Raw genomic sequence first — 21728 nt, 5'->3', positions numbered from 1 at the left:
GTAAGTATTGACTAAAAACACTCTTTGTATGGCGTTGAGATTTCGCAAATGATGTTGCCGTATACCGGCCCGAATTTGTGCCAATAATTTTCGATAATTAAGAGCAGACGTGCAGCGGATGGTGCGCGTGTATTCAATGCCGAGACATTTAAATGTTGTCATTCTTTTTAGTGATTGGCTATTGCCAAGTTCGAGTCCTCTACCAAGTTCCATAATGCCAGACTTTTTACAGTTGACTTTCGCTCCTGATGCGGCTGCATAAGTGGATATCAGATGAAACGCGCGTTCCAAGTCTTCATCTTTCGTCACCACGAAACTGACGTCATCCGCAAATGCCTGGCATACGATCTTCTGGCCATGTATGCGTATTCCCGGAAGGTCTTGCGCCAGGGAGAACAGTAAGGGTTCAAGAGCAACTGCAAACAAGGCCATTGACATCGGGCAACCTTGTCGTACCGACCGAGCGATATTAATAGGTTTACTGAGTTGTCCGTTGAGACAGATCTTGGACGTACCGTTTCGCAGCAGGAGTGTAACAGTGTCAATAACTTTCCGTGGAAAGTTCATTGCTGCCATCGCGCACAGAAGATATGAGTGACTGATTTTATCGAATGCTTTCTCAAAATCTAACGAGACTAGAGCGCAAGCGGCGGCTGTAGCTATGATATCTCTATATGCACTTAACGTCTGCTGTATGTTTCTAGAGTTCCCAACGCTCGTCTGGTAGGCCCCCGTGACAGTACTAAGTACCGTACTGAATCGCTGCATCATGACCCGCGCGAATATCTTATAATCGGTATTAAGTAACGTAAGCGGTCGGAGATTGTCGACTGTCTTTCCCGCTGGCGTTTTGGGTACCAATACCACTATGCCTTCACAGAATTCCCTTAAGATATCACTTCCAGCCTTTAAGATATCATTACAGACCAAGGTCAACTTTGGAACTAAATGGTGACGAAAGGTTCGATAAAACTCAGCCGGTAATCCGTCGGGGCCAGGCGATTTATTCTGTGGGCTCCCTCGAATGGCGTCCTCTACTTCATCTTCAGTTATGACTGCAGCGAGGCCGTCTGCTTCTACCGTGGTCAATGTCGCAAAACGGCGTGCCAGAAGGACGTGCTGCGCCGCCATATCCACTGGGTGTTCCGTGAACTGTGCTGTGAAATGTTTGTAAATCTCGTCTCGTATGTCGCGCTGGTGGTTTAGGAATCGACCATCTGCAGTGTGCAGTTCTGTCAATATCTTTCTGCGCCCCCTTTTCTGTTCGCGAATAACATGGTACATTGATGTCGTTTCGTCCTGTACAGCGTTTTGCAGACGCGTCCTGACTTTACAGCCTTCCAATTGCTTCCGTTTAAGGGTTAGAATCGTAGCCTGTATTCTTTTAATATGCATACGATTTGCTATTACTGTTGCATCTTCTCGATATAAATCTCTCAAACACTGAAAGTAAAATTCCAGGGTTTGCTTCTGCCAGGCACATCGATCTCGGGAATAATTCTTCATCGCTTTTGTTAAGGCGGGTTTCGCACATTTTACCCACCACGTAATGGCAGAATCGTACGCGGGAAACTTTCGTTCGCAGGCTGCCCACGTATTGCGGAAGACTGTGTGACACCCGGGTTCTGGTAAACACGCTACATTTAGTTTCCAGGGTCCCCTTGCCCTGTACGTCCCTTGTTTGGCTAAATTGACGGTACATATATATGCCACATGATCTGTGAAGACAGTCGGCCATAGCTCAGCCTGCAAAACATGTTCCCTCATACTTGATAATGCGTAGATTCTATCGATGCGGCTAGCTGAGTGGCCAGTAACGTAAGTGAATCCGGGCCTGTCACCGTGTCGAAGCTCCCACGTGTCTATTAAATTCAACTCGTCAATGAGATTGCGAAGCTCGGCGGACGGATTGAAGTTCGGAGTCTGGTCTTTGGGACTGAGGACACAGTTAAAGTCACCAGCGAATATAAGTTGTTCCGAAGGTGGTGTAAAAAGTGGCACAATGTCATCTTTAAAAAACTCTGCTCTCTGTCGGCGTCTCCCAGAGCCGGATGGGGCGTAGAGATTGATAAATCTAGTAGTATCGATAGTAGTCGCTATACCTCTGCCAGACGCCAGGCGCTCGACATGTGACAGCACTATCCCTTCCTTAGCCATGATCGCCGTCCCTGGATCAGAGCCATGTCCAGGATTAACGACGGCATTGTAGCCTGTGATACGCTCAAGGTTAATATTGGTCACTTCCTGCAGCATGATGAGATCAATATCAGCGGCATAGAGAAAATCTTGAAGATTTGTTAAGTTTAGCGGGCTACTGATCGTATTGATGTTCAATGTCGCAATTCGGTAAGCTTGCAAGGACGGCATGAGAACAGAGATCTAGGTGACTATAAGCCGAGTATGGATGTTAATGGCGAACATCCTCTAAAAGAAGTCTACGTCATTAGCCACTGTGCCGACGCCGGCGGTAGCCGTTTGTTGCTGGTGGGACACATCAGCTTGAGCTTCCGATAACGGACTATCTGTACGTCGCCGATCCTTTACGAAATCATCTTCCCGACCACCCTCTTCCACGTCATCCGACCAATCACACACGAACCTGTCCGCTGGCAAACCGCAATCCGAGAGCTTGGATACGTCGGATACAGGGGTCTGATCCATTGCATCTGTTATCGCAGGGTCGCCGGAGGGTAATCGTCCGTGATCAGTGTACGATTCGTCCGTCCGGGATTTTTTTGTCGTTTTGCTGGTTGCTGACGACGGTGGTTCAGTCTCTTCAGTCAGTTTCTGTCGTACGTGGTTCGCTTTTTCACGCAATATTGGCGCCTTTGCTTCTGCCCCTTGATGTGCTAGCCGGCGTTTCTTCTGTGATTTGGGAGACCGCGGGGGCTGGTGGCCAGCCAGCTCGTTCGACTCCACCCGGTCCACGTCGGACTTGTCGTCTCGAACCGGAACGCCCGCCGGAATACTTTCGGTGTCCGGTTGGTGCCCCTGCTCCGAGTGAGTATCGCCCCCCTTTGAGGTGTGTGAAGAAGGAACAGTTGGGACGTCGTTCGTATCCATCGGCGTGACGCCTTCCTGCACTTCGCGCAGACTCTCTAGCGGAACATCGAAACTAGGGTCCGAGGTAACGTTAGCCCGGGCGGCGGCGACGTATGATATAGGCAACGTAGACGTCGGGCCCTGCTGCTCACGCTCACCGGCCGGTATTTGCGCCACGCGCCGTTGGACACATTGAGCACGGATATGTTCGGTGGAACCACAGCCCGCACAGGTTCTCGGCTGCCCATCATAAATCACAATGGCTCTGTAGCCACACACAGTGACGTAGGACGGAATGTGCTTCAACATATCAATCTTCACCTGCCGGACACCGTTTAACACCGGGAAAATGTGCATATTCGACCACTTTTCTGCCGTATTGCTGATGACCGTTCCATATTCCCTCAATTTGGCATTAATTTGATCAGCGGATATTTCAAAGGGTAATTCGAATATTCGTACAGTTCTGACTCCAAGACCGGCAAGCGAAACTCTGACATCACCAACATTGCCGTCAGAATGGTTAAACTTTAAAACTCCTCCACAAGATTGAATGACCTGCTCGCATTTCTCGGGTCTCAACAATTTTAGGTAGACCGTACTGCTGACGATAGAAAGGTGAATGCCAACCATATCATCAATAGTCATTTTCATAACGTCTCTAATAAATAACTCAACTTCAAAGGACTTCGGTCGTGCATAGTGCGGGTCAAAACTCAATTTCAATGTGTCTTTCCGTATAAGTTGATCCATTATAATCGATGGCAATTCATCACTCCACACTACAACAACGCAGCAAAGCGCACACTTACCAAACCGCACGCGACCGCCACAGGCGAGAGCGTAAACAACCTGCGTCCGACCGCCACAGCCGCTGCCGGCTGACGCCCCTAGACCAAAGAGCCCTGTGACACGGCGAATGCCAATTATTCCAGTCCCTCGATGAGCTGCCGCTGGGCTCGCAATGCCTGCTGCTGAGAAAGTGATTGCTTTTGCTGATATGACTTGCAATAACGACTGCGCGAAACGCCGCTATCTCGTTAGGGGTGCTACGGCAGACACCCTCTCAAGCACCCCGAAGACTTCTTGAGCCCTCGGCTGTGATGGGTTCCAGGCTGACAAAAGAACTGTCGTGTGTGCATTCGCGGACGAGAGAAAGTCTGAGGCAAGTTCGAGTGAACAAGGATGGACTCCTCGGGTCCGTCGTTTCCGTAGTGTAGCGGTTATCACGTCTGCTTCACACGCAGAAGGTCCCCGGTTCGATCCCGGGCGGGAACAGTACTTTCCTGCCTATGTCGTATTGTCCTCCAATGAGCCACGTCGTGTGTGGATCTGCTGCATGTCCCTTCGTTTTGCAAGTACCACATTTATTGAATTTTTTAGTTACGATGGCAACATCACTACAAGTTGTCTGTGACATAAAGTGCACACAAGCAGTTTCCGTGGTGTAGCGGTTATCACGTCTGCCTAACACGCAGAAGATCCCCGGTTCGATCCCGGGCGGAAACACTTTTTCATCACTTTAAGCAAGACGTACTAACATGCATCTGCTACCATCTGTACCCGAAACCCTCGTAATCGCCTTCACGCGTCGGACCCGAGTGTCAATTGCTCACATCGAATAAGAAATTCATTTGATATTGACGGCGAGCTTTTTGCGCTGACTCAGCCACTGACGTGCGATCAGTTAGCACAAAACGCTAGGGCTCGTCCGGGATTTGAACCCGGGACCTCCTGCACCCTACGCAGGAATCATACCCCTAGACCAACGAGCCCTGTGACAGGGCGAATGCCAATTATTCCAGTCCCTCGATGTCGTCTAGGGTGCCCTGGATGTCTCGTGTACGCTGGCGGGATGGCGGCGACGCGAATTCCCGCGGTCGGCGGCCTTCCTGGGCTATTGGTACCTTCATGTAGAGCTGCCGCTGGGCTCGCAATGCCTGCTGCTGAGAAAGTGATTGCTTTTGCTGATATGACTTGCAATAACGACTGCGCGAAACGCCGCTATCTCGTTAGGGGTGCTACGGCAGACACCCTCTCGAGCACCCCGAAGACTTCTTGAGCCCTCGGCTGTGATGGGTTCCAGGCTGACAAAAGAACTGTCGTGTGTGCATTCGCGGAAGAGAGAAAGTCTGAGGCAAGTTCGAGTGAACAAGGATGGACTCCTCGTGTCCGTCGTTTCCGTAGTGTAGCGGTTATCACGTCTGCTTCACACGCAGAAGGTCCCCGGTTCGATCCCGGGCGGGAACAGTACTTTCCTGCCTATGTCGTATTGTCCTCCAATGAGCCACGTCGTGTGTGGATCTGCTGCATGTCCCTTCGTTTTGCAAGTACCACATTTATTGAATTTTTTAGTTACGATGGCAACATCACTACAAGTTGTCTGTGAAGTAAGGTGCACACAAGCAGTTTCCGTGGTGTAGCGGTTATCACGTCTGCCTAACACGCAGAAGGTCCCCGGTTCGATCCCGGGCGGAAACCCTTTTTCATCACTTTAAGCAAGACGTACTAACATGCATCTGCTACCATCTGTACCCGAAACCCTCGTATTCGCCTTCACGCGTCGGACCCGAGTGTCAATTGCTCACATCGAATAAGAAATTCATTTGATATTGACGACGAGCTTTTTGCGCTGACTCAGCCACTGACGTGCGATCAGTGTGCACAAAACGCTAGGGCTCGTCCGGGATTTGAACCCGGGACCTCCTGCACCCTAAGCAGGAATCATACCCCTAGACCAACGAGCCCTGTGACACAGCGAATGCCAATTATTCCAGTCCCTCGATGTCGTCCAGGGTGCCCTAGAAGTCCCGTGTACGCTGGCGGGATGGGGGCGGCGCGAATTCCCGCGGTCGGCGGCCTTCCTGGGCTATTGGTACCTTCATGTAGAGCTGCCGCTGGGCTCGCACTGCCTGCTACTGAGAAAGTGATTGCTTTTGCTGATATGACTTGCAATAACGACTGCGCGAAACGCCGCTATCTCGTTAGGGGTGCTACGGCAGACACCCTCTCGAGCACCCCGAAGACTTCTTGAGCCCTCGGCTGTGATGGGTTCCAGGCTGACAAAAGAACTGTCGTGTGTGCATTCGCGGACGAGAGAAAGTCTGAGGCAAGTTCGAGTGAACAAGGATGGACTCCTCGTGTCCGTCGTTTCCGTAGTGTAGCGGTTATCACGTCTGCTTCACACGCAGAAGGTCCCCGGTTCGATCCCGGTCGGGAACAGTATTTTCCTGCCTATGTCGTATTGTCCTCCAATGAGCCACGTCGTGTGTGGGTCTGCTGCATGTCCCTTCGTTTTGCAAGTACCACATTTATTGAATTTTTTAGTTACGATGGCAACATCACTACAAGTTGTCTGTGAAGTAAGATGCACACAAGCAGTTTCCGTGGTGTAGCGGTAATCACGTGTGCCTAACACGCAGAAGGTCCCCGGTTCGATCCCGGGCGGAAACACTTTTTCATCACTTTAAGCAAGACGTACTAACATGCATCTGCTACCATCTGTACCCGAAACCCTCGTAATCGCCTTCACGCGTCGGACCCCAGTGTCAATTGCTCACATCGAATAAGAAATTCATTTGATATTGACGGCGAGCTTTTTGCGCTGACTCAGCCACTGACGTGCGATCAGTGTGCACAAAACGCTAGGGCTCGCCCGGGATTTGAACCCGGGACCTCCTGCACCCTAAGCAGGAATCATACCCCTAGACCAACGAGCCCTGTGACAGGGCGAATGCCAATTATTCCAGTCCCTCGATGTCGTCTAGGGTGCCCTGGATGTCTCGTGTACGCTGGCGGGATGGCGGCGACGCGAATTCCCGCGGTCGGCGGCCTTCCTGGGCTATTGGTACCTTCATGTAGAGCTGCCGCTGGGCTCGCAATGCCTGCTGCTGAGAAAGTGATTGCTTTTGCTGATATGACTTGCAATAACGACTGCGCGAAACGCCGCTATCTCGTTAGGGGTGCTACGGCAGACACCCTCTCGAGCACCCCGAAGACTTCTTGAGCCCTCGGCTGTGATGGGTTCCAGGCTGACAAAAGAACTGTCGTGTGTGCATTCGCGGAAGAGAGAAAGTCTGAGGCAAGTTCGAGTGAACAAGGATGGACTCCTCGTGTCCGTCGTTTCCGTAGTGTAGCGGTTATCACGTCTGCTTCACACGCAGAAGGTCCCCGGTTCGATCCCGGGCGGGAACAGTACTTTCCTGCCTATGTCGTATTGTCCTCCAATGAGCCACGTCGTGTGTGGATCTGCTGCATGTCCCTTCGTTTTGCAAGTACCACATTTATTGAATTTTTTAGTTACGATGGCAACATCACTACAAGTTGTCTGTGAAGTAAGGTGCACACAAGCAGTTTCCGTGGTGTAGCGGTTATCACGTCTGCCTAACACGCAGAAGGTCCCCGGTTCGATCCCGGGCGGAAACACTTTTTCATCACTTTAAGCAAGACGTACTAACATGCATCTGCTACCATCTGTACCCGAAACCCTCGTATTCGCCTTCACGCGTCGGACCCGAGTGTCAATTGCTCACATCGAATAAGAAATTCATTTGATATTGACGACGAGCTTTTTGCGCTGACTCAGCCACTGACGTGCGATCAGTGTGCACAAAACGCTAGGGCTCGTCCGGGATTTGAACCCGGGACCTCCTGCACCCTAAGCAGGAATCATACCCCTAGACCAACGAGCCCTGTGACACAGCGAATGCCAATTATTCCAGTCCCTCGATGTCGTCCAGGGTGCCCTAGAAGTCCCGTGTACGCTGGCGGGATGGGGGCGGCGCGAATTCCCGCGGTCGGCGGCCTTCCTGGGCTATTGGTACCTTCATGTAGAGCTGCCGCTGGGCTCGCACTGCCTGCTACTGAGAAAGTGATTGCTTTTGCTGATATGACTTGCAATAACGACTGCGCGAAACGCCGCTATCTCGTTAGGGGTGCTACGGCAGACACCCTCTCGAGCACCCCGAAGACTTCTTGAGCCCTCGGCTGTGATGGGTTCCAGGCTGACAAAAGAACTGTCGTGTGTGCATTCGCGGACGAGAGAAAGTCTGAGGCAAGTTCGAGTGAACAAGGATGGACTCCTCGTGTCCGTCGTTTCCGTAGTGTAGCGGTTATCACGTCTGCTTCACACGCAGAAGGTCCCCGGTTCGATCCCGGGCGGGAACAGTACTTTCCTGCCTATGTCGTATTGTCCTCCAATGAGCCACGTCGTGTGTGGATCTGCTGCATGTCCCTTCGTTTTGCAAGTACCACATTTATTGAATTTTTTAGTTACGATGGCAACATCACTACAAGTTGTCTGTGAAGTAAGGTGCACACAAGCAGTTTCCGTGGTGTAGCGGTTATCACGTCTGCCTAACACGCAGAAGGTCCCCGGTTCGATCCCGGGCGGAAACCCTTTTTCATCACTTTAAGCAAGACGTACTAACATGCATCTGCTACCATCTGTACCCGAAACCCTCGTATTCGCCTTCACGCGTCGGACCCGAGTGTCAATTGCTCACATCGAATAAGAAATTCATTTGATATTGACGACGAGCTTTTTGCGCTGACTCAGCCACTGACGTGCGATCAGTGTGCACAAAACGCTAGGGCTCGTCCGGGATTTGAACCCGGGACCTCCTGCACCCTAAGCAGGAATCATACCCCTAGACCAACGAGCCCTGTGACACAGCGAATGCCAATTATTCCAGTCCCTCGATGTCGTCCAGGGTGCCCTAGAAGTCCCGTGTACGCTGGCGGGATGGGGGCGGCGCGAATTCCCGCGGTCGGCGGCCTTCCTGGGCTATTGGTACCTTCATGTAGAGCTGCCGCTGGGCTCGCACTGCCTGCTACTGAGAAAGTGATTGCTTTTGCTGATATGACTTGCAATAACGACTGCGCGAAACGCCGCTATCTCGTTAGGGGTGCTACGGCAGACACCCTCTCGAGCACCCCGAAGACTTCTTGAGCCCTCGGCTGTGATGGGTTCCAGGCTGACAAAAGAACTGTCGTGTGTGCATTCGCGGACGAGAGAAAGTCTGAGGCAAGTTCGAGTGAACAAGGATGGACTCCTCGTGTCCGTCGTTTCCGTAGTGTAGCGGTTATCACGTCTGCTTCACACGCAGAAGGTCCCCGGTTCGATCCCGGTCGGGAACAGTATTTTCCTGCCTATGTCGTATTGTCCTCCAATGAGCCACGTCGTGTGTGGGTCTGCTGCATGTCCCTTCGTTTTGCAAGTACCACATTTATTGAATTTTTTAGTTACGATGGCAACATCACTACAAGTTGTCTGTGAAGTAAGATGCACACAAGCAGTTTCCGTGGTGTAGCGGTAATCACGTGTGCCTAACACGCAGAAGGTCCCCGGTTCGATCCCGGGCGGAAACACTTTTTCATCACTTTAAGCAAGACGTACTAACATGCATCTGCTACCATCTGTACCCGAAACCCTCGTAATCGCCTTCACGCGTCGGACCCCAGTGTCAATTGCTCACATCGAATAAGAAATTCATTTGATATTGACGGCGAGCTTTTTGCGCTGACTCAGCCACTGACGTGCGATCAGTGTGCACAAAACGCTAGGGCTCGCCCGGGATTTGAACCCGGGACCTCCTGCACCCTAAGCAGGAATCATACCCCTAGACCAACGAGCCCTGTGACAGGGCGAATGCCAATTATTCCAGTCCCTCGATGTCGTCTAGGGTGCCCTGGATGTCTCGTGTACGCTGGCGGGATGGCGGCGACGCGAATTCCCGCGGTCGGCGGCCTTCCTGGGCTATTGGTACCTTCATGTAGAGCTGCCGCTGGGCTCGCAATGCCTGCTGCTGAGAAAGTGATTGCTTTTGCTGATATGACTTGCAATAACGACTGCGCGAAACGCCGCTATCTCGTTAGGGGTGCTACGGCAGACACCCTCTCGAGCACCCCGAAGACTTCTTGAGCCCTCGGCTGTGATGGGTTCCAGGCTGACAAAAGAACTGTCGTGTGTGCATTCGCGGAAGAGAGAAAGTCTGAGGCAAGTTCGAGTGAACAAGGATGGACTCCTCGTGTCCGTCGTTTCCGTAGTGTAGCGGTTATCACGTCTGCTTCACACGCAGAAGGTCCCCGGTTCGATCCCGGGCGGGAACAGTACTTTCCTGCCTATGTCGTATTGTCCTCCAATGAGCCACGTCGTGTGTGGATCTGCTGCATGTCCCTTCGTTTTGCAAGTACCACATTTATTGAATTTTTTAGTTACGATGGCAACATCACTACAAGTTGTCTGTGAAGTAAGGTGCACACAAGCAGTTTCCGTGGTGTAGCGGTTATCACGTCTGCCTAACACGCAGAAGGTCCCCGGTTCGATCCCGGGCGGAAACCCTTTTTCATCACTTTAAGCAAGACGTACTAACATGCATCTGCTACCATCTGTACCCGAAACCCTCGTATTCGCCTTCACGCGTCGGACCCGAGTGTCAATTGCTCACATCGAATAAGAAATTCATTTGATATTGACGACGAGCTTTTTGCGCTGACTCAGCCACTGACGTGCGATCAGTGTGCACAAAACGCTAGGGCTCGTCCGGGATTTGAACCCGGGACCTCCTGCACCCTAAGCAGGAATCATACCCCTAGACCAACGAGCCCTGTGACACAGCGAATGCCAATTATTCCAGTCCCTCGATGTCGTCCAGGGTGCCCTAGAAGTCCCGTGTACGCTGGCGGGATGGGGGCGGCGCGAATTCCCGCGGTCGGCGGCCTTCCTGGGCTATTGGTACCTTCATGTAGAGCTGCCGCTGGGCTCGCACTGCCTGCTACTGAGAAAGTGATTGCTTTTGCTGATATGACTTGCAATAACGACTGCGCGAAACGCCGCTATCTCGTTAGGGGTGCTACGGCAGACACCCTCTCGAGCACCCCGAAGACTTCTTGAGCCCTCGGCTGTGATGGGTTCCAGGCTGACAAAAGAACTGTCGTGTGTGCATTCGCGGACGAGAGAAAGTCTGAGGCAAGTTCGAGTGAACAAGGATGGACTCCTCGTGTCCGTCGTTTCCGTAGTGTAGCGGTTATCACGTCTGCTTCACACGCAGAAGGTCCCCGGTTCGATCCCGGTCGGGAACAGTATTTTCCTGCCTATGTCGTATTGTCCTCCAATGAGCCACGTCGTGTGTGGGTCTGCTGCATGTCCCTTCGTTTTGCAAGTACCACATTTATTGAATTTTTTAGTTACGATGGCAACATCACTACAAGTTGTCTGTGAAGTAAGATGCACACAAGCAGTTTCCGTGGTGTAGCGGTAATCACGTGTGCCTAACACGCAGAAGGTCCCCGGTTCGATCCCGGGCGGAAACACTTTTTCATCACTTTAAGCAAGACGTACTAACATGCATCTGCTACCATCTGTACCCGAAACCCTCGTAATCGCCTTCACGCGTCGGACCCCAGTGTCAATTGCTCACATCGAATAAGAAATTCATTTGATATTGACGGCGAGCTTTTTGCGCTGACTCAGCCACTGACGTGCGATCAGTGTGCACAAAACGCTAGGGCTCGCCCGGGATTTGAACCCGGGACCTCCTGCACCCTAAGCAGGAATCATACCCCTAGACCAACGAGCCCTGTGACAGGGCGAATGCCAATTATTCCAGTCCCTCGATGTCGTCTAGGGTGCCCTGGATGTCTCGTGTACGCTGGCGGGATGGCGGCGACGCGAATTCCCGCGGTCGGCGGCCTTCCTGGGCTATTGGTACCTTCATGTAGAGCTGCCGCTGGGCTCGCAATGCCTGCTGCTGAGAAAGTGATTGCTTTTGCTGATATGACTTGCAATAACGACTGCGCGAAACGCCGCTATCTCGTTAGGGGTGCTACGGCAGACACCCTCTCGAGCACCCCGAAGACTTCTTGAGCCCTCGGCTGTGATGGGTTCCAGGCTGACAAAAGAACTGTCGTGTGTGCATTCGCGGAAGAGAGAAAGTCTGAGGCAAGTTCGAGTGAACAAGGATGGACTCCTCGTGTCCGTCGTTTCCGTAGTGTAGCGGTTATCACGTCTGCTTCACACGCAGAAGGTCCCCGGTTCGATCCCGGGCGGGAACAGTACTTTCCTGCCTATGTCGTATTGTCCTCCAATGAGCCACGTCGTGTGTGGATCTGCTGCATGTCCCTTCGTTTTGCAAGTACCACATTTATTGAATTTTTTAGTTACGATGGCAACATCACTACAAGTTGTCTGTGAAGTAAGGTGCACACAAGCAGTTTCCGTGGTGTAGCGGTTATCACGTCTGCCTAACACGCAGAAGGTCCCCGGTTCGATCCCGGGCGGAAACCCTTTTTCATCACTTTAAGCAAGACGTACTAACATGCATCTGCTACCATCTGTACCCGAAACCCTCGTATTCGCCTTCACGCGTCGGACCCGAGTGTCAATTGCTCACATCGAATAAGAAATTCATTTGATATTGACGACGAGCTTTTTGCGCTGACTCAGCCACTGACGTGCGATCAGTGTGCACAAAACGCTAGGGCTCGTCCGGGATTTGAACCCGGGACCTCCTGCACCCTAAGCAGGAATCATACCCCTAGACCAACGAGCCCTGTGACACAGCGAATGCCAATTATTCCAGTCCCTCGATGTCGTCCAGGGTGCCCTAGAAGTCCCGTGTACGCTGGCGGGATGGGGGCGGCGCGAATTCCCGCGGTCGGCGGCCTTCCTGGGCTATTGGTACCTTCATGTAGAGCTGCCGCTGGGCTCGCACTGCCTGCTACTGAGAAAGTGATTGCTTTTGCTGATATGACTTGCAATAACGACTGCGCGAAACGCCGCTATCTCGTTAGGGGTGCTACGGCAGACACCCTCTCGAGCACCCCGAAGACTTCTTGAGCCCTCGGCTGTGATGGGTTCCAGGCTGACAAAAGAACTGTCGTGTGTGCATTCGCGGACGAGAGAAAGTCTGAGGCAAGTTCGAGTGAACAAGGATGGACTCCTCGTGTCCGTCGTTTCCGTAGTGTAGCGGTTATCACGTCTGCTTCACACGCAGAAGGTCCCCGGTTCGATCCCGGTCGGGAACAGTATTTTCCTGCCTATGTCGTATTGTCCTCCAATGAGCCACGTCGTGTGTGGGTCTGCTGCATGTCCCTTCGTTTTGCAAGTACCACATTTATTGAATTTTTTAGTTACGATGGCAACATCACTACAAGTTGTCTGTGAAGTAAGATGCACACAAGCAGTTTCCGTGGTGTAGCGGTAATCACGTGTGCCTAACACGCAGAAGGTCCCCGGTTCGATCCCGGGCGGAAACACTTTTTCATCACTTTAAGCAAGACGTACTAACATGCATCTGCTACCATCTGTACCCGAAACCCTCGTAATCGCCTTCACGCGTCGGACCCCAGTGTCAATTGCTCACATCGAATAAGAAATTCATTTGATATTGACGGCGAGCTTTTTGCGCTGACTCAGCCACTGACGTGCGATCAGTGTGCACAAAACGCTAGGGCTCGCCCGGGATTTGAACCCGGGACCTCCTGCACCCTAAGCAGGAATCATACCCCTAGACCAACGAGCCCTGTGACAGGGCGAATGCCAATTATTCCAGTCCCTCGATGTCGTCTAGGGTGCCCTGGATGTCTCGTGTACGCTGGCGGGATGGCGGCGACGCGAATTCCCGCGGTCGGCGGCCTTCCTGGGCTATTGGTACCTTCATGTAGAGCTGCCGCTGGGCTCGCAATGCCTGCTGCTGAGAAAGTGATTGCTTTTGCTGATATGACTTGCAATAACGACTGCGCGAAACGCCGCTATCTCGTTAGGGGTGCTACGGCAGACACCCTCTCGAGCACCCCGAAGACTTCTTGAGCCCTCGGCTGTGATGGGTTCCAGGCTGACAAAAGAACTGTCGTGTGTGCATTCGCGGAAGAGAGAAAGTCTGAGGCAAGTTCGAGTGAACAAGGATGGACTCCTCGTGTCCGTCGTTTCCGTAGTGTAGCGGTTATCACGTCTGCTTCACACGCAGAAGGTCCCCGGTTCGATCCCGGGCGGGAACAGTACTTTCCTGCCTATGTCGTATTGTCCTCCAATGAGCCACGTCGTGTGTGGATCTGCTGCATGTCCCTTCGTTTTGCAAGTACCACATTTATTGAATTTTTTAGTTACGATGGCAACATCACTACAAGTTGTCTGTGAAGTAAGGTGCACACAAGCAGTTTCCGTGGTGTAGCGGTTATCACGTCTGCCTAACACGCAGAAGGTCCCCGGTTCGATCCCGGGCGGAAACCCTTTTTCATCACTTTAAGCAAGACGTACTAACATGCATCTGCTACCATCTGTACCCGAAACCCTCGTATTCGCCTTCACGCGTCGGACCCGAGTGTCAATTGCTCACATCGAATAAGAAATTCATTTGATATTGACGACGAGCTTTTTGCGCTGACTCAGCCACTGACGTGCGATCAGTGTGCACAAAACGCTAGGGCTCGTCCGGGATTTGAACCCGGGACCTCCTGCACCCTAAGCAGGAATCATACCCCTAGACCAACGAGCCCTGTGACACAGCGAATGCCAATTATTCCAGTCCCTCGATGTCGTCCAGGGTGCCCTAGAAGTCCCGTGTACGCTGGCGGGATGGGGGCGGCGCGAATTCCCGCGGTCGGCGGCCTTCCTGGGCTATTGGTACCTTCATGTAGAGCTGCCGCTGGGCTCGCACTGCCTGCTACTGAGAAAGTGATTGCTTTTGCTGATATGACTTGCAATAACGACTGCGCGAAACGCCGCTATCTCGTTAGGGGTGCTACGGCAGACACCCTCTCGAGCACCCCGAAGACTTCTTGAGCCCTCGGCTGTGATGGGTTCCAGGCTGACAAAAGAACTGTCGTGTGTGCATTCGCGGACGAGAGAAAGTCTGAGGCAAGTTCGAGTGAACAAGGATGGACTCCTCGTGTCCGTCGTTTCCGTAGTGTAGCGGTTATCACGTCTGCTTCACACGCAGAAGGTCCCCGGTTCGATCCCGGTCGGGAACAGTATTTTCCTGCCTATGTCGTATTGTCCTCCAATGAGCCACGTCGTGTGTGGGTCTGCTGCATGTCCCTTCGTTTTGCAAGTACCACATTTATTGAATTTTTTAGTTACGATGGCAACATCACTACAAGTTGTCTGTGAAGTAAGATGCACACAAGCAGTTTCCGTGGTGTAGCGGTAATCACGTGTGCCTAACACGCAGAAGGTCCCCGGTTCGATCCCGGGCGGAAACACTTTTTCATCACTTTAAGCAAGACGTACTAACATGCATCTGCTACCATCTGTACCCGAAACCCTCGTAATCGCCTTCACGCGTCGGACCCCAGTGTCAATTGCTCACATCGAATAAGAAATTCATTTGATATTGACGGCGAGCTTTTTGCGCTGACTCAGCCACTGACGTGCGATCAGTGTGCACAAAACGCTAGGGCTCGCCCGGGATTTGAACCCGGGACCTCCTGCACCCTAAGCAGGAATCATACCCCTAGACCAACGAGCCCTGTGACAGGGCGAATGCCAATTATTCCAGTCCCTCGATGTCGTCTAGGGTGCCCTGGATGTCTCGTGTACGCTGGCGGGATGGCGGCGACGCGAATTCCCGCGGTCGGCGGCCTTCCTGGGCTATTGGTACCTTCATGTAGAGCTGCCGCTGGGCTCGCAATGCCTGCTGCTGAGAAAGTGATTGCTTTTGCTGATATGACTTGCAATAACGACTGCGCGAAACGCCGCTATCTCGTTAGGGGTGCTACGGCAGACACCCTCTCGAGCACCCCGAAGACTTCTTGAGCCCTCGGCTGTGATGGGTTCCAGGCTGACAAAAGAACTGTCGTGTGTGCATTCGCGGAAGAGAGAAAGTCTGAGGCAAGTTCGAGTGAACAAGGATGGACTCCTCGTGTCCGTCGTTTCCGTAGTGTAGCGGTTATCACGTCTGCTTCACACGCAGAAGGTCCCCGGTTCGATCCCGGGCGGGAACAGTACTTTCCTGCCTATGTCGTATTGTCCTCCAATGAGCCACGTCGTGTGTGGATCTGCTGCATGTCCCTTCGTTTTGCAAGTACCACATTTATTGAATTTTTTAGTTACGATGGCAACATCACTACAAGTTGTCTGTGAAGTAAGGTGCACACAAGCAGTTTCCGTGGTGTAGCGGTTATCACGTCTGCCTAACACGCAGAAGGTCCCCGGTTCGATCCCGGGCGGAAACCCTTTTTCATCACTTTAAGCAAGACGTACTAACATGCATCTGCTACCATCTGTACCCGAAACCCTCGTATTCGCCTTCACGCGTCGGACCCGAGTGTCAATTGCTCACATCGAATAAGAAATTCATTTGATATTGACGACGAGCTTTTTGCGCTGACTCAGCCACTGACGTGCGATCAGTGTGCACAAAACGCTAGGGCTCGTCCGGGATTTGAACCCGGGACCTCCTGCACCCTAAGCAGGAATCATACCCCTAGACCAACGAGCCCTGTGACACAGCGAATGCCAATTATTCCAGTCCCTCGATGTCGTCCAGGGTGCCCTAGAAGTCCCGTGTACGCTGGCGGGATGGGGGCGGCGCGAATTCCCGCGGTCGGCGGCCTTCCTGGGCTATTGGTACCTTCATGTAGAGCTGCCGCTGGGCTCGCACTGCCTGCTACTGAGAAAGTGATTGCTTTTGCTGATATGACTTGCAATAACGACTGCGCGAAACGCCGCTATCTCGTTAGGGGTGCTACGGCAGACACCCTCTCGAGCACCCCGAAGACTTCTTGAGCCCTCGGCTGTGATGGGTTCCAGGCTGACAAAAGAACTGTCGTGTGTGCATTCGCGGACGAGAGAAAGTCTGAGGCAAGTTCGAGTGAACAAGGATGGACTCCTCGTGTCCGTCGTTTCCGTAGTGTAGCGGTTATCACGTCTGCTTCACACGCAGAAGGTCCCCGGTTCGATCCCGGTCGGGAACAGTATTTTCCTGCCTATGTCGTATTGTCCTCCAATGAGCCACGTCGTGTGTGGGTCTGCTGCATGTCCCTTCGTTTTGCAAGTACCACATTTATTGAATTTTTTAGTTACGATGGCAACATCACTACAAGTTGTCTGTGAAGTAAGATGCACACAAGCAGTTTCCGTGGTGTAGCGGTAATCACGTGTGCCTAACACGCAGAAGGTCCCCGGTTCGATCCCGGGCGGAAACACTTTTTCATCACTTTAAGCAAGACGTACTAACATGCATCTGCTACCATCTGTACCCGAAACCCTCGTAATCGCCTTCACGCGTCGGACCCCAGTGTCAATTGCTCACATCGAATAAGAAATTCATTTGATATTGACGGCGAGCTTTTTGCGCTGACTCAGCCACTGACGTGCGATCAGTGTGCACAAAACGCTAGGGCTCGCCCGGGATTTGAACCCGGGACCTCCTGCACCCTAAGCAGGAATCATACCCCTAGACCAACGAGCCCTGTGACAGGGCGAATGCCAATTATTCCAGTCCCTCGATGTCGTCTAGGGTGCCCTGGATGTCTCGTGTACGCTGGCGGGATGGCGGCGACGCGAATTCCCGCGGTCGGCGGCCTTCCTGGGCTATTGGTACCTTCATGTAGAGCTGCCGCTGGGCTCGCAATGCCTGCTGCTGAGAAAGTGATTGCTTTTGCTGATATGACTTGCAATAACGACTGCGCGAAACGCCGCTATCTCGTTAGGGGTGCTACGGCAGACACCCTCTCGAGCACCCCGAAGACTTCTTGAGCCCTCGGCTGTGATGGGTTCCAGGCTGACAAAAGAACTGTCGTGTGTGCATTCGTGTGTGGGCTCGCAATGCCTGCTGCTGAGAAAGTGATTGCTTTTGCTGATATGACTTGCAATAACGACTGCGCGAAACGCCGCTATCTCGTTAGGGGTGCTACGGCAGACACCCTCTCGAGCACCCCGAAGACTTCTTGAGCCCTCGGCTGTGATGGGTTCCAGGCTGACAAAAGAACTGTCGTGTGTGCATTCGCGGAAGAGAGAAAGTCTGAGGCAAGTTCGAGTGAACAAGGATGGACTCCTCGTGTCCGTCGTTTCCGTAGTGTAGCGGTTATCACGTCTGCTTCACACGCAGAAGGTCCCCGGTTCGATCCCGGGCGGGAACAGTACTTTCCTGCCTATGTCGTATTGTCCTCCAATGAGCCACGTCGTGTGTGGATCTGCTGCATGTCCCTTCGTTTTGCAAGTACCACATTTATTGAATTTTTTAGTTACGATGGCAACATCACTACAAGTTGTCTGTGAAGTAAGGTGCACACAAGCAGTTTCCGTGGTGTAGCGGTTATCACGTCTGCCTAACACGCAGAAGGTCCCCGGTTCGATCCCGGGCGGAAACCCTTTTTCATCACTTTAAGCAAGACGTACTAACATGCATCTGCTACCATCTGTACCCGAAACCCTCGTATTCGCCTTCACGCGTCGGACCCGAGTGTCAATTGCTCACATCGAATAAGAAATTCATTTGATATTGACGACGAGCTTTTTGCGCTGACTCAGCCACTGACGTGCGATCAGTGTGCACAAAACGCTAGGGCTCGTCCGGGATTTGAACCCGGGACCTCCTGCACCCTAAGCAGGAATCATACCCCTAGACCAACGAGCCCTGTGACACAGCGAATGCCAATTATTCCAGTCCCTCGATGTCGTCCAGGGTGCCCTAGAAGTCCCGTGTACGCTGGCGGGATGGGGGCGGCGCGAATTCCCGCGGTCGGCGGCCTTCCTGGGCTATTGGTACCTTCATGTAGAGCTGCCGCTGGGCTCGCACTGCCTGCTACTGAGAAAGTGATTGCTTTTGCTGATATGACTTGCAATAACGACTGCGCGAAACGCCGCTATCTCGTTAGGGGTGCTACGGCAGACACCCTCTCGAGCACCCCGAAGACTTCTTGAGCCCTCGGCTGTGATGGGTTCCAGGCTGACAAAAGAACTGTCGTGTGTGCATTCGCGGACGAGAGAAAGTCTGAGGCAAGTTCGAGTGAACAAGGATGGACTCCTCGTGTCCGTCGTTTCCGTAGTGTAGCGGTTATCACGTCTGCTTCACACGCAGAAGGTCCCCGGTTCGATCCCGGTCGGGAACAGTATTTTCCTGCCTATGTCGTATTGTCCTCCAATGAGCCACGTCGTGTGTGGGTCTGCTGCATGTCCCTTCGTTTTGCAAGTACCACATTTATTGAATTTTTTAGTTACGATGGCAACATCACTACAAGTTGTCTGTGAAGTAAGATGCACACAAGCAGTTTCCGTGGTGTAGCGGTAATCACGTGTGCCTAACACGCAGAAGGTCCCCGGTTCGATCCCGGGCGGAAACACTTTTTCATCACTTTAAGCAAGACGTACTAACATGCATCTGCTACCATCTGTACCCGAAACCCTCGTAATCGCCTTCACGCGTCGGACCCCAGTGTCAATTGCTCACATCGAATAAGAAATTCATTTGATATTGACGGCGAGCTTTTTGCGCTGACTCAGCCACTGACGTGCGATCAGTGTGCACAAAACGCTAGGGCTCGCCCGGGATTTGAACCCGGGACCTCCTGCACCCTAAGCAGGAATCATACCCCTAGACCAACGAGCCCTGTGACAGGGCGAATGCCAATTATTCCAGTCCCTCGATGTCGTCTAGGGTGCCCTGGATGTCTCGTGTACGCTGGCGGGATGGCGGCGACGCGAATTCCCGCGGTCGGCGGCCTTCCTGGGCTATTGGTACCTTCATGTAGAGCTGCCGCTGGGCTCGCAATGCCTGCTGCTGAGAAAGTGATTGCTTTTGCTGATATGACTTGCAATAACGACTGCGCGAAACGCCGCTATCTCGTTAGGGGTGCTACGGCAGACACCCTCTCGAGCACCCCGAAGACTTCTTGAGCCCTCGGCTGTGATGGGTTCCAGGCTGACAAAAGAACTGTCGTGTGTGCATTCGCGGACGAGAGAAAGTCTGAGGCAAGTTCGAGTGAACAAGGATGGACTCCTCGTGTCCGTCGTTTCCGTAGTGTAGCGGTTATCACGTCTGCTTCACACGCAGAAGGTCCCCGGTTCGATCCCGGTCGGGAACTGTATTTTCCTGCCTATGTCGTATTGTCCTCCAATGAGCCACGTCGTGTGTGGGTCTGCTGCATGTCCCTTCGTTTTGCAAGTACCACATTTATTGAATTTTTTAGTTACGATGGCAACATCACTACAAGTTGTCTGTGAAGTAAGATGCACACAAGCAGTTTCCGTGGTGTAGCGGTAATCACGTGTGCCTAACACGCAGAAGGTCCCCGGTTCGATCCCGGGCGGAAACACTTTTTCATCACTTTAAGCAAGACGTACTAACATGCATCTGCTACCATCTGTACCCGAAACCCTCGTAATCGCCTTCACGCGTCGGACCCGAGTGTCAATTGCTCACATCGAATAAGAAATTCATTTGATATTGACGGCGAGCTTTTTGCGCTGACTCAGCCACTGACGTGCGATCAGTTAGCACAAAACGCTAGGGCTCGTCCGGGATTTGAACCCGGGACCTCCTGCACCCTACGCAGGAATCATACCCCTAGACCAACGAGCCCTGTGACAGGGCGAATGCCAATTATTCCAGTCCCTCGATGTCGTCTAGGGTGCCCTGGATGTCTCGTGTACGCTGGCGGGATGGCGGCGACGCGAATTCCCGCGGTCGGCGGCCTTCCTGGGCTATTGGTACCTTCATGTAGAGCTGCCGCTGGGCTCGCAATGCCTGCTGCTGAGAAAGTGATTGCTTTTGCTGATATGACTTGCAATAACGACTGCGCGAAACGCCGCTATCTCGTTAGGGGTGCTACGGCAGACACCCTCTCGAGCACCCCGAAGACTTCTTGAGCCCTCGGCTGTGATGGGTTCCAGGCTGACAAAAGAACTGTCGTGTGTGCATTCGCGGAAGAGAGAAAGTCTGAGGCAAGTTCGAGTGAACAAGGATGGACTCCTCGTGTCCGTCGTTTCCGTAGTGTAGCGGTTATCACGTCTGCTTCACACGCAGAAGGTCCCCGGTTCGATCCCGGGCGGGAACAGTACTTTCCTGCCTATGTCGTATTGTCCTCCAATGAGCCACGTCGTGTGTGGATCTGCTGCATGTCCCTTCGTTTTGCAAGTACCACATTTATTGAATTTTTTAGTTACGATGGCAACATCACTACAAGTTGTCTGTGAAGTAAGGTGCACACAAGCAGTTTCCGTGGTGTAGCGGTTATCACGTCTGCCTAACACGCAGAAGGTCCCCGGTTCGATCCCGGGCGGAAACCCTTTTTCATCACTTTAAGCAAGACGTACTAACATGCATCTGCTACCATCTGTACCCGAAACCCTCGTATTCGCCTTCACGCGTCGGACCCGAGTGTCAATTGCTCACATCGAATAAGAAATTCATTTGATATTGACGACGAGCTTTTTGCGCTGACTCAGCCACTGACGTGCGATCAGTGTGCACAAAACGCTAGGGCTCGCCCGGGATTTGAACCCGGGACCTCCTGCACCCTAAGCAGGAATCATACCCCTAGACCAACGAGCCCTGTGACAGGGCGAATGCCAATTATTCCAGTCCCTCGATGTCGTCTAGGGTGCCCTGGATGTCTCGTGTACGCTGGCGGGATGGCGGCGACGCGAATTCCCGCGGTCGGCGGCCTTCCTGGGCTATTGGTACCTTCATGTAGAGCTGCCGCTGGGCTCGCAATGCCTGCTGCTGAGAAAGTGATTGCTTTTG

At 52.7% G+C, this 21728-nt stretch overlaps 54 non-coding genes across 54 annotated transcripts; 36 read left to right on the top strand and 18 right to left on the bottom strand.

The window, feature by feature from the left end:
- The first annotated feature begins 4247 nt into the window (after positions 1-4247).
- On the top strand, positions 4248-4320 carry Trnav-cac (transfer RNA valine (anticodon CAC)). Its single transcript has one exon. It is a non-coding gene; the product is annotated as a tRNA-Val (tRNA).
- Positions 4321-4478: 158 nt separating this feature from the next.
- Trnav-aac (transfer RNA valine (anticodon AAC)) lies at positions 4479-4551 on the top strand. Its single transcript has one exon. It is a non-coding gene; the product is annotated as a tRNA-Val (tRNA).
- Positions 4552-4745: 194 nt separating this feature from the next.
- On the bottom strand, positions 4746-4817 carry Trnap-agg (transfer RNA proline (anticodon AGG)). The gene has a single exon. It is a non-coding gene; the product is annotated as a tRNA-Pro (tRNA).
- A 402-nt stretch (positions 4818-5219) lies between these two features.
- On the top strand, positions 5220-5292 carry Trnav-cac (transfer RNA valine (anticodon CAC)). Its single transcript has one exon. It is a non-coding gene; the product is annotated as a tRNA-Val (tRNA).
- Positions 5293-5450: 158 nt separating this feature from the next.
- Positions 5451-5523, top strand: Trnav-aac (transfer RNA valine (anticodon AAC)). Its single transcript has one exon. It is a non-coding gene; the product is annotated as a tRNA-Val (tRNA).
- Positions 5524-5717: 194 nt separating this feature from the next.
- On the bottom strand, positions 5718-5789 carry Trnap-agg (transfer RNA proline (anticodon AGG)). The gene has a single exon. It is a non-coding gene; the product is annotated as a tRNA-Pro (tRNA).
- Positions 5790-6191: 402 nt separating this feature from the next.
- Positions 6192-6264, top strand: Trnav-cac (transfer RNA valine (anticodon CAC)). The gene has a single exon. It is a non-coding gene; the product is annotated as a tRNA-Val (tRNA).
- A 158-nt stretch (positions 6265-6422) lies between these two features.
- Positions 6423-6495, top strand: Trnav-aac (transfer RNA valine (anticodon AAC)). Its single transcript has one exon. It is a non-coding gene; the product is annotated as a tRNA-Val (tRNA).
- A 194-nt stretch (positions 6496-6689) lies between these two features.
- Positions 6690-6761, bottom strand: Trnap-agg (transfer RNA proline (anticodon AGG)). Its single transcript has one exon. It is a non-coding gene; the product is annotated as a tRNA-Pro (tRNA).
- A 402-nt stretch (positions 6762-7163) lies between these two features.
- Trnav-cac (transfer RNA valine (anticodon CAC)) lies at positions 7164-7236 on the top strand. Its single transcript has one exon. It is a non-coding gene; the product is annotated as a tRNA-Val (tRNA).
- Positions 7237-7394: 158 nt separating this feature from the next.
- On the top strand, positions 7395-7467 carry Trnav-aac (transfer RNA valine (anticodon AAC)). The gene has a single exon. It is a non-coding gene; the product is annotated as a tRNA-Val (tRNA).
- Positions 7468-7661: 194 nt separating this feature from the next.
- Positions 7662-7733, bottom strand: Trnap-agg (transfer RNA proline (anticodon AGG)). The gene has a single exon. It is a non-coding gene; the product is annotated as a tRNA-Pro (tRNA).
- Positions 7734-8135: 402 nt separating this feature from the next.
- On the top strand, positions 8136-8208 carry Trnav-cac (transfer RNA valine (anticodon CAC)). The gene has a single exon. It is a non-coding gene; the product is annotated as a tRNA-Val (tRNA).
- Positions 8209-8366: 158 nt separating this feature from the next.
- Positions 8367-8439, top strand: Trnav-aac (transfer RNA valine (anticodon AAC)). The gene has a single exon. It is a non-coding gene; the product is annotated as a tRNA-Val (tRNA).
- Positions 8440-8633: 194 nt separating this feature from the next.
- Trnap-agg (transfer RNA proline (anticodon AGG)) lies at positions 8634-8705 on the bottom strand. The gene has a single exon. It is a non-coding gene; the product is annotated as a tRNA-Pro (tRNA).
- Positions 8706-9107: 402 nt separating this feature from the next.
- On the top strand, positions 9108-9180 carry Trnav-cac (transfer RNA valine (anticodon CAC)). Its single transcript has one exon. It is a non-coding gene; the product is annotated as a tRNA-Val (tRNA).
- Positions 9181-9338: 158 nt separating this feature from the next.
- Trnav-aac (transfer RNA valine (anticodon AAC)) lies at positions 9339-9411 on the top strand. The gene has a single exon. It is a non-coding gene; the product is annotated as a tRNA-Val (tRNA).
- A 194-nt stretch (positions 9412-9605) lies between these two features.
- Positions 9606-9677, bottom strand: Trnap-agg (transfer RNA proline (anticodon AGG)). Its single transcript has one exon. It is a non-coding gene; the product is annotated as a tRNA-Pro (tRNA).
- A 402-nt stretch (positions 9678-10079) lies between these two features.
- On the top strand, positions 10080-10152 carry Trnav-cac (transfer RNA valine (anticodon CAC)). Its single transcript has one exon. It is a non-coding gene; the product is annotated as a tRNA-Val (tRNA).
- A 158-nt stretch (positions 10153-10310) lies between these two features.
- On the top strand, positions 10311-10383 carry Trnav-aac (transfer RNA valine (anticodon AAC)). Its single transcript has one exon. It is a non-coding gene; the product is annotated as a tRNA-Val (tRNA).
- Positions 10384-10577: 194 nt separating this feature from the next.
- On the bottom strand, positions 10578-10649 carry Trnap-agg (transfer RNA proline (anticodon AGG)). The gene has a single exon. It is a non-coding gene; the product is annotated as a tRNA-Pro (tRNA).
- A 402-nt stretch (positions 10650-11051) lies between these two features.
- Positions 11052-11124, top strand: Trnav-cac (transfer RNA valine (anticodon CAC)). The gene has a single exon. It is a non-coding gene; the product is annotated as a tRNA-Val (tRNA).
- A 158-nt stretch (positions 11125-11282) lies between these two features.
- Trnav-aac (transfer RNA valine (anticodon AAC)) lies at positions 11283-11355 on the top strand. Its single transcript has one exon. It is a non-coding gene; the product is annotated as a tRNA-Val (tRNA).
- A 194-nt stretch (positions 11356-11549) lies between these two features.
- On the bottom strand, positions 11550-11621 carry Trnap-agg (transfer RNA proline (anticodon AGG)). The gene has a single exon. It is a non-coding gene; the product is annotated as a tRNA-Pro (tRNA).
- A 402-nt stretch (positions 11622-12023) lies between these two features.
- On the top strand, positions 12024-12096 carry Trnav-cac (transfer RNA valine (anticodon CAC)). The gene has a single exon. It is a non-coding gene; the product is annotated as a tRNA-Val (tRNA).
- A 158-nt stretch (positions 12097-12254) lies between these two features.
- Positions 12255-12327, top strand: Trnav-aac (transfer RNA valine (anticodon AAC)). The gene has a single exon. It is a non-coding gene; the product is annotated as a tRNA-Val (tRNA).
- Positions 12328-12521: 194 nt separating this feature from the next.
- On the bottom strand, positions 12522-12593 carry Trnap-agg (transfer RNA proline (anticodon AGG)). The gene has a single exon. It is a non-coding gene; the product is annotated as a tRNA-Pro (tRNA).
- Positions 12594-12995: 402 nt separating this feature from the next.
- Trnav-cac (transfer RNA valine (anticodon CAC)) lies at positions 12996-13068 on the top strand. Its single transcript has one exon. It is a non-coding gene; the product is annotated as a tRNA-Val (tRNA).
- Positions 13069-13226: 158 nt separating this feature from the next.
- Trnav-aac (transfer RNA valine (anticodon AAC)) lies at positions 13227-13299 on the top strand. Its single transcript has one exon. It is a non-coding gene; the product is annotated as a tRNA-Val (tRNA).
- Positions 13300-13493: 194 nt separating this feature from the next.
- Trnap-agg (transfer RNA proline (anticodon AGG)) lies at positions 13494-13565 on the bottom strand. Its single transcript has one exon. It is a non-coding gene; the product is annotated as a tRNA-Pro (tRNA).
- A 402-nt stretch (positions 13566-13967) lies between these two features.
- On the top strand, positions 13968-14040 carry Trnav-cac (transfer RNA valine (anticodon CAC)). Its single transcript has one exon. It is a non-coding gene; the product is annotated as a tRNA-Val (tRNA).
- A 158-nt stretch (positions 14041-14198) lies between these two features.
- Trnav-aac (transfer RNA valine (anticodon AAC)) lies at positions 14199-14271 on the top strand. The gene has a single exon. It is a non-coding gene; the product is annotated as a tRNA-Val (tRNA).
- A 194-nt stretch (positions 14272-14465) lies between these two features.
- Positions 14466-14537, bottom strand: Trnap-agg (transfer RNA proline (anticodon AGG)). The gene has a single exon. It is a non-coding gene; the product is annotated as a tRNA-Pro (tRNA).
- A 402-nt stretch (positions 14538-14939) lies between these two features.
- Positions 14940-15012, top strand: Trnav-cac (transfer RNA valine (anticodon CAC)). The gene has a single exon. It is a non-coding gene; the product is annotated as a tRNA-Val (tRNA).
- Positions 15013-15170: 158 nt separating this feature from the next.
- On the top strand, positions 15171-15243 carry Trnav-aac (transfer RNA valine (anticodon AAC)). Its single transcript has one exon. It is a non-coding gene; the product is annotated as a tRNA-Val (tRNA).
- Positions 15244-15437: 194 nt separating this feature from the next.
- On the bottom strand, positions 15438-15509 carry Trnap-agg (transfer RNA proline (anticodon AGG)). Its single transcript has one exon. It is a non-coding gene; the product is annotated as a tRNA-Pro (tRNA).
- A 402-nt stretch (positions 15510-15911) lies between these two features.
- Trnav-cac (transfer RNA valine (anticodon CAC)) lies at positions 15912-15984 on the top strand. Its single transcript has one exon. It is a non-coding gene; the product is annotated as a tRNA-Val (tRNA).
- A 158-nt stretch (positions 15985-16142) lies between these two features.
- Positions 16143-16215, top strand: Trnav-aac (transfer RNA valine (anticodon AAC)). The gene has a single exon. It is a non-coding gene; the product is annotated as a tRNA-Val (tRNA).
- Positions 16216-16409: 194 nt separating this feature from the next.
- Positions 16410-16481, bottom strand: Trnap-agg (transfer RNA proline (anticodon AGG)). The gene has a single exon. It is a non-coding gene; the product is annotated as a tRNA-Pro (tRNA).
- Positions 16482-16883: 402 nt separating this feature from the next.
- On the top strand, positions 16884-16956 carry Trnav-cac (transfer RNA valine (anticodon CAC)). The gene has a single exon. It is a non-coding gene; the product is annotated as a tRNA-Val (tRNA).
- A 158-nt stretch (positions 16957-17114) lies between these two features.
- On the top strand, positions 17115-17187 carry Trnav-aac (transfer RNA valine (anticodon AAC)). The gene has a single exon. It is a non-coding gene; the product is annotated as a tRNA-Val (tRNA).
- Positions 17188-17381: 194 nt separating this feature from the next.
- Positions 17382-17453, bottom strand: Trnap-agg (transfer RNA proline (anticodon AGG)). The gene has a single exon. It is a non-coding gene; the product is annotated as a tRNA-Pro (tRNA).
- A 597-nt stretch (positions 17454-18050) lies between these two features.
- On the top strand, positions 18051-18123 carry Trnav-cac (transfer RNA valine (anticodon CAC)). Its single transcript has one exon. It is a non-coding gene; the product is annotated as a tRNA-Val (tRNA).
- Positions 18124-18281: 158 nt separating this feature from the next.
- Trnav-aac (transfer RNA valine (anticodon AAC)) lies at positions 18282-18354 on the top strand. The gene has a single exon. It is a non-coding gene; the product is annotated as a tRNA-Val (tRNA).
- A 194-nt stretch (positions 18355-18548) lies between these two features.
- Positions 18549-18620, bottom strand: Trnap-agg (transfer RNA proline (anticodon AGG)). Its single transcript has one exon. It is a non-coding gene; the product is annotated as a tRNA-Pro (tRNA).
- Positions 18621-19022: 402 nt separating this feature from the next.
- On the top strand, positions 19023-19095 carry Trnav-cac (transfer RNA valine (anticodon CAC)). Its single transcript has one exon. It is a non-coding gene; the product is annotated as a tRNA-Val (tRNA).
- Positions 19096-19253: 158 nt separating this feature from the next.
- Positions 19254-19326, top strand: Trnav-aac (transfer RNA valine (anticodon AAC)). Its single transcript has one exon. It is a non-coding gene; the product is annotated as a tRNA-Val (tRNA).
- A 194-nt stretch (positions 19327-19520) lies between these two features.
- Trnap-agg (transfer RNA proline (anticodon AGG)) lies at positions 19521-19592 on the bottom strand. The gene has a single exon. It is a non-coding gene; the product is annotated as a tRNA-Pro (tRNA).
- Positions 19593-19994: 402 nt separating this feature from the next.
- Positions 19995-20067, top strand: Trnav-cac (transfer RNA valine (anticodon CAC)). Its single transcript has one exon. It is a non-coding gene; the product is annotated as a tRNA-Val (tRNA).
- A 158-nt stretch (positions 20068-20225) lies between these two features.
- On the top strand, positions 20226-20298 carry Trnav-aac (transfer RNA valine (anticodon AAC)). Its single transcript has one exon. It is a non-coding gene; the product is annotated as a tRNA-Val (tRNA).
- A 194-nt stretch (positions 20299-20492) lies between these two features.
- Trnap-agg (transfer RNA proline (anticodon AGG)) lies at positions 20493-20564 on the bottom strand. The gene has a single exon. It is a non-coding gene; the product is annotated as a tRNA-Pro (tRNA).
- A 402-nt stretch (positions 20565-20966) lies between these two features.
- Trnav-cac (transfer RNA valine (anticodon CAC)) lies at positions 20967-21039 on the top strand. The gene has a single exon. It is a non-coding gene; the product is annotated as a tRNA-Val (tRNA).
- A 158-nt stretch (positions 21040-21197) lies between these two features.
- Trnav-aac (transfer RNA valine (anticodon AAC)) lies at positions 21198-21270 on the top strand. Its single transcript has one exon. It is a non-coding gene; the product is annotated as a tRNA-Val (tRNA).
- A 194-nt stretch (positions 21271-21464) lies between these two features.
- Positions 21465-21536, bottom strand: Trnap-agg (transfer RNA proline (anticodon AGG)). The gene has a single exon. It is a non-coding gene; the product is annotated as a tRNA-Pro (tRNA).
- Between the last annotated feature and the right edge of the window lie 192 nt (positions 21537-21728).

Source organism: Schistocerca serialis, chromosome 2 (genome assembly GCF_023864345.2).
Source record: "Schistocerca serialis cubense isolate TAMUIC-IGC-003099 chromosome 2, iqSchSeri2.2, whole genome shotgun sequence".
Lineage (NCBI taxonomy): Eukaryota > Metazoa > Arthropoda > Insecta > Orthoptera > Acrididae > Schistocerca > Schistocerca serialis.
The sequence above is the reverse complement of the archived record's forward strand: the minus strand, read 5'-3'. Positions and strand labels throughout refer to the sequence as shown.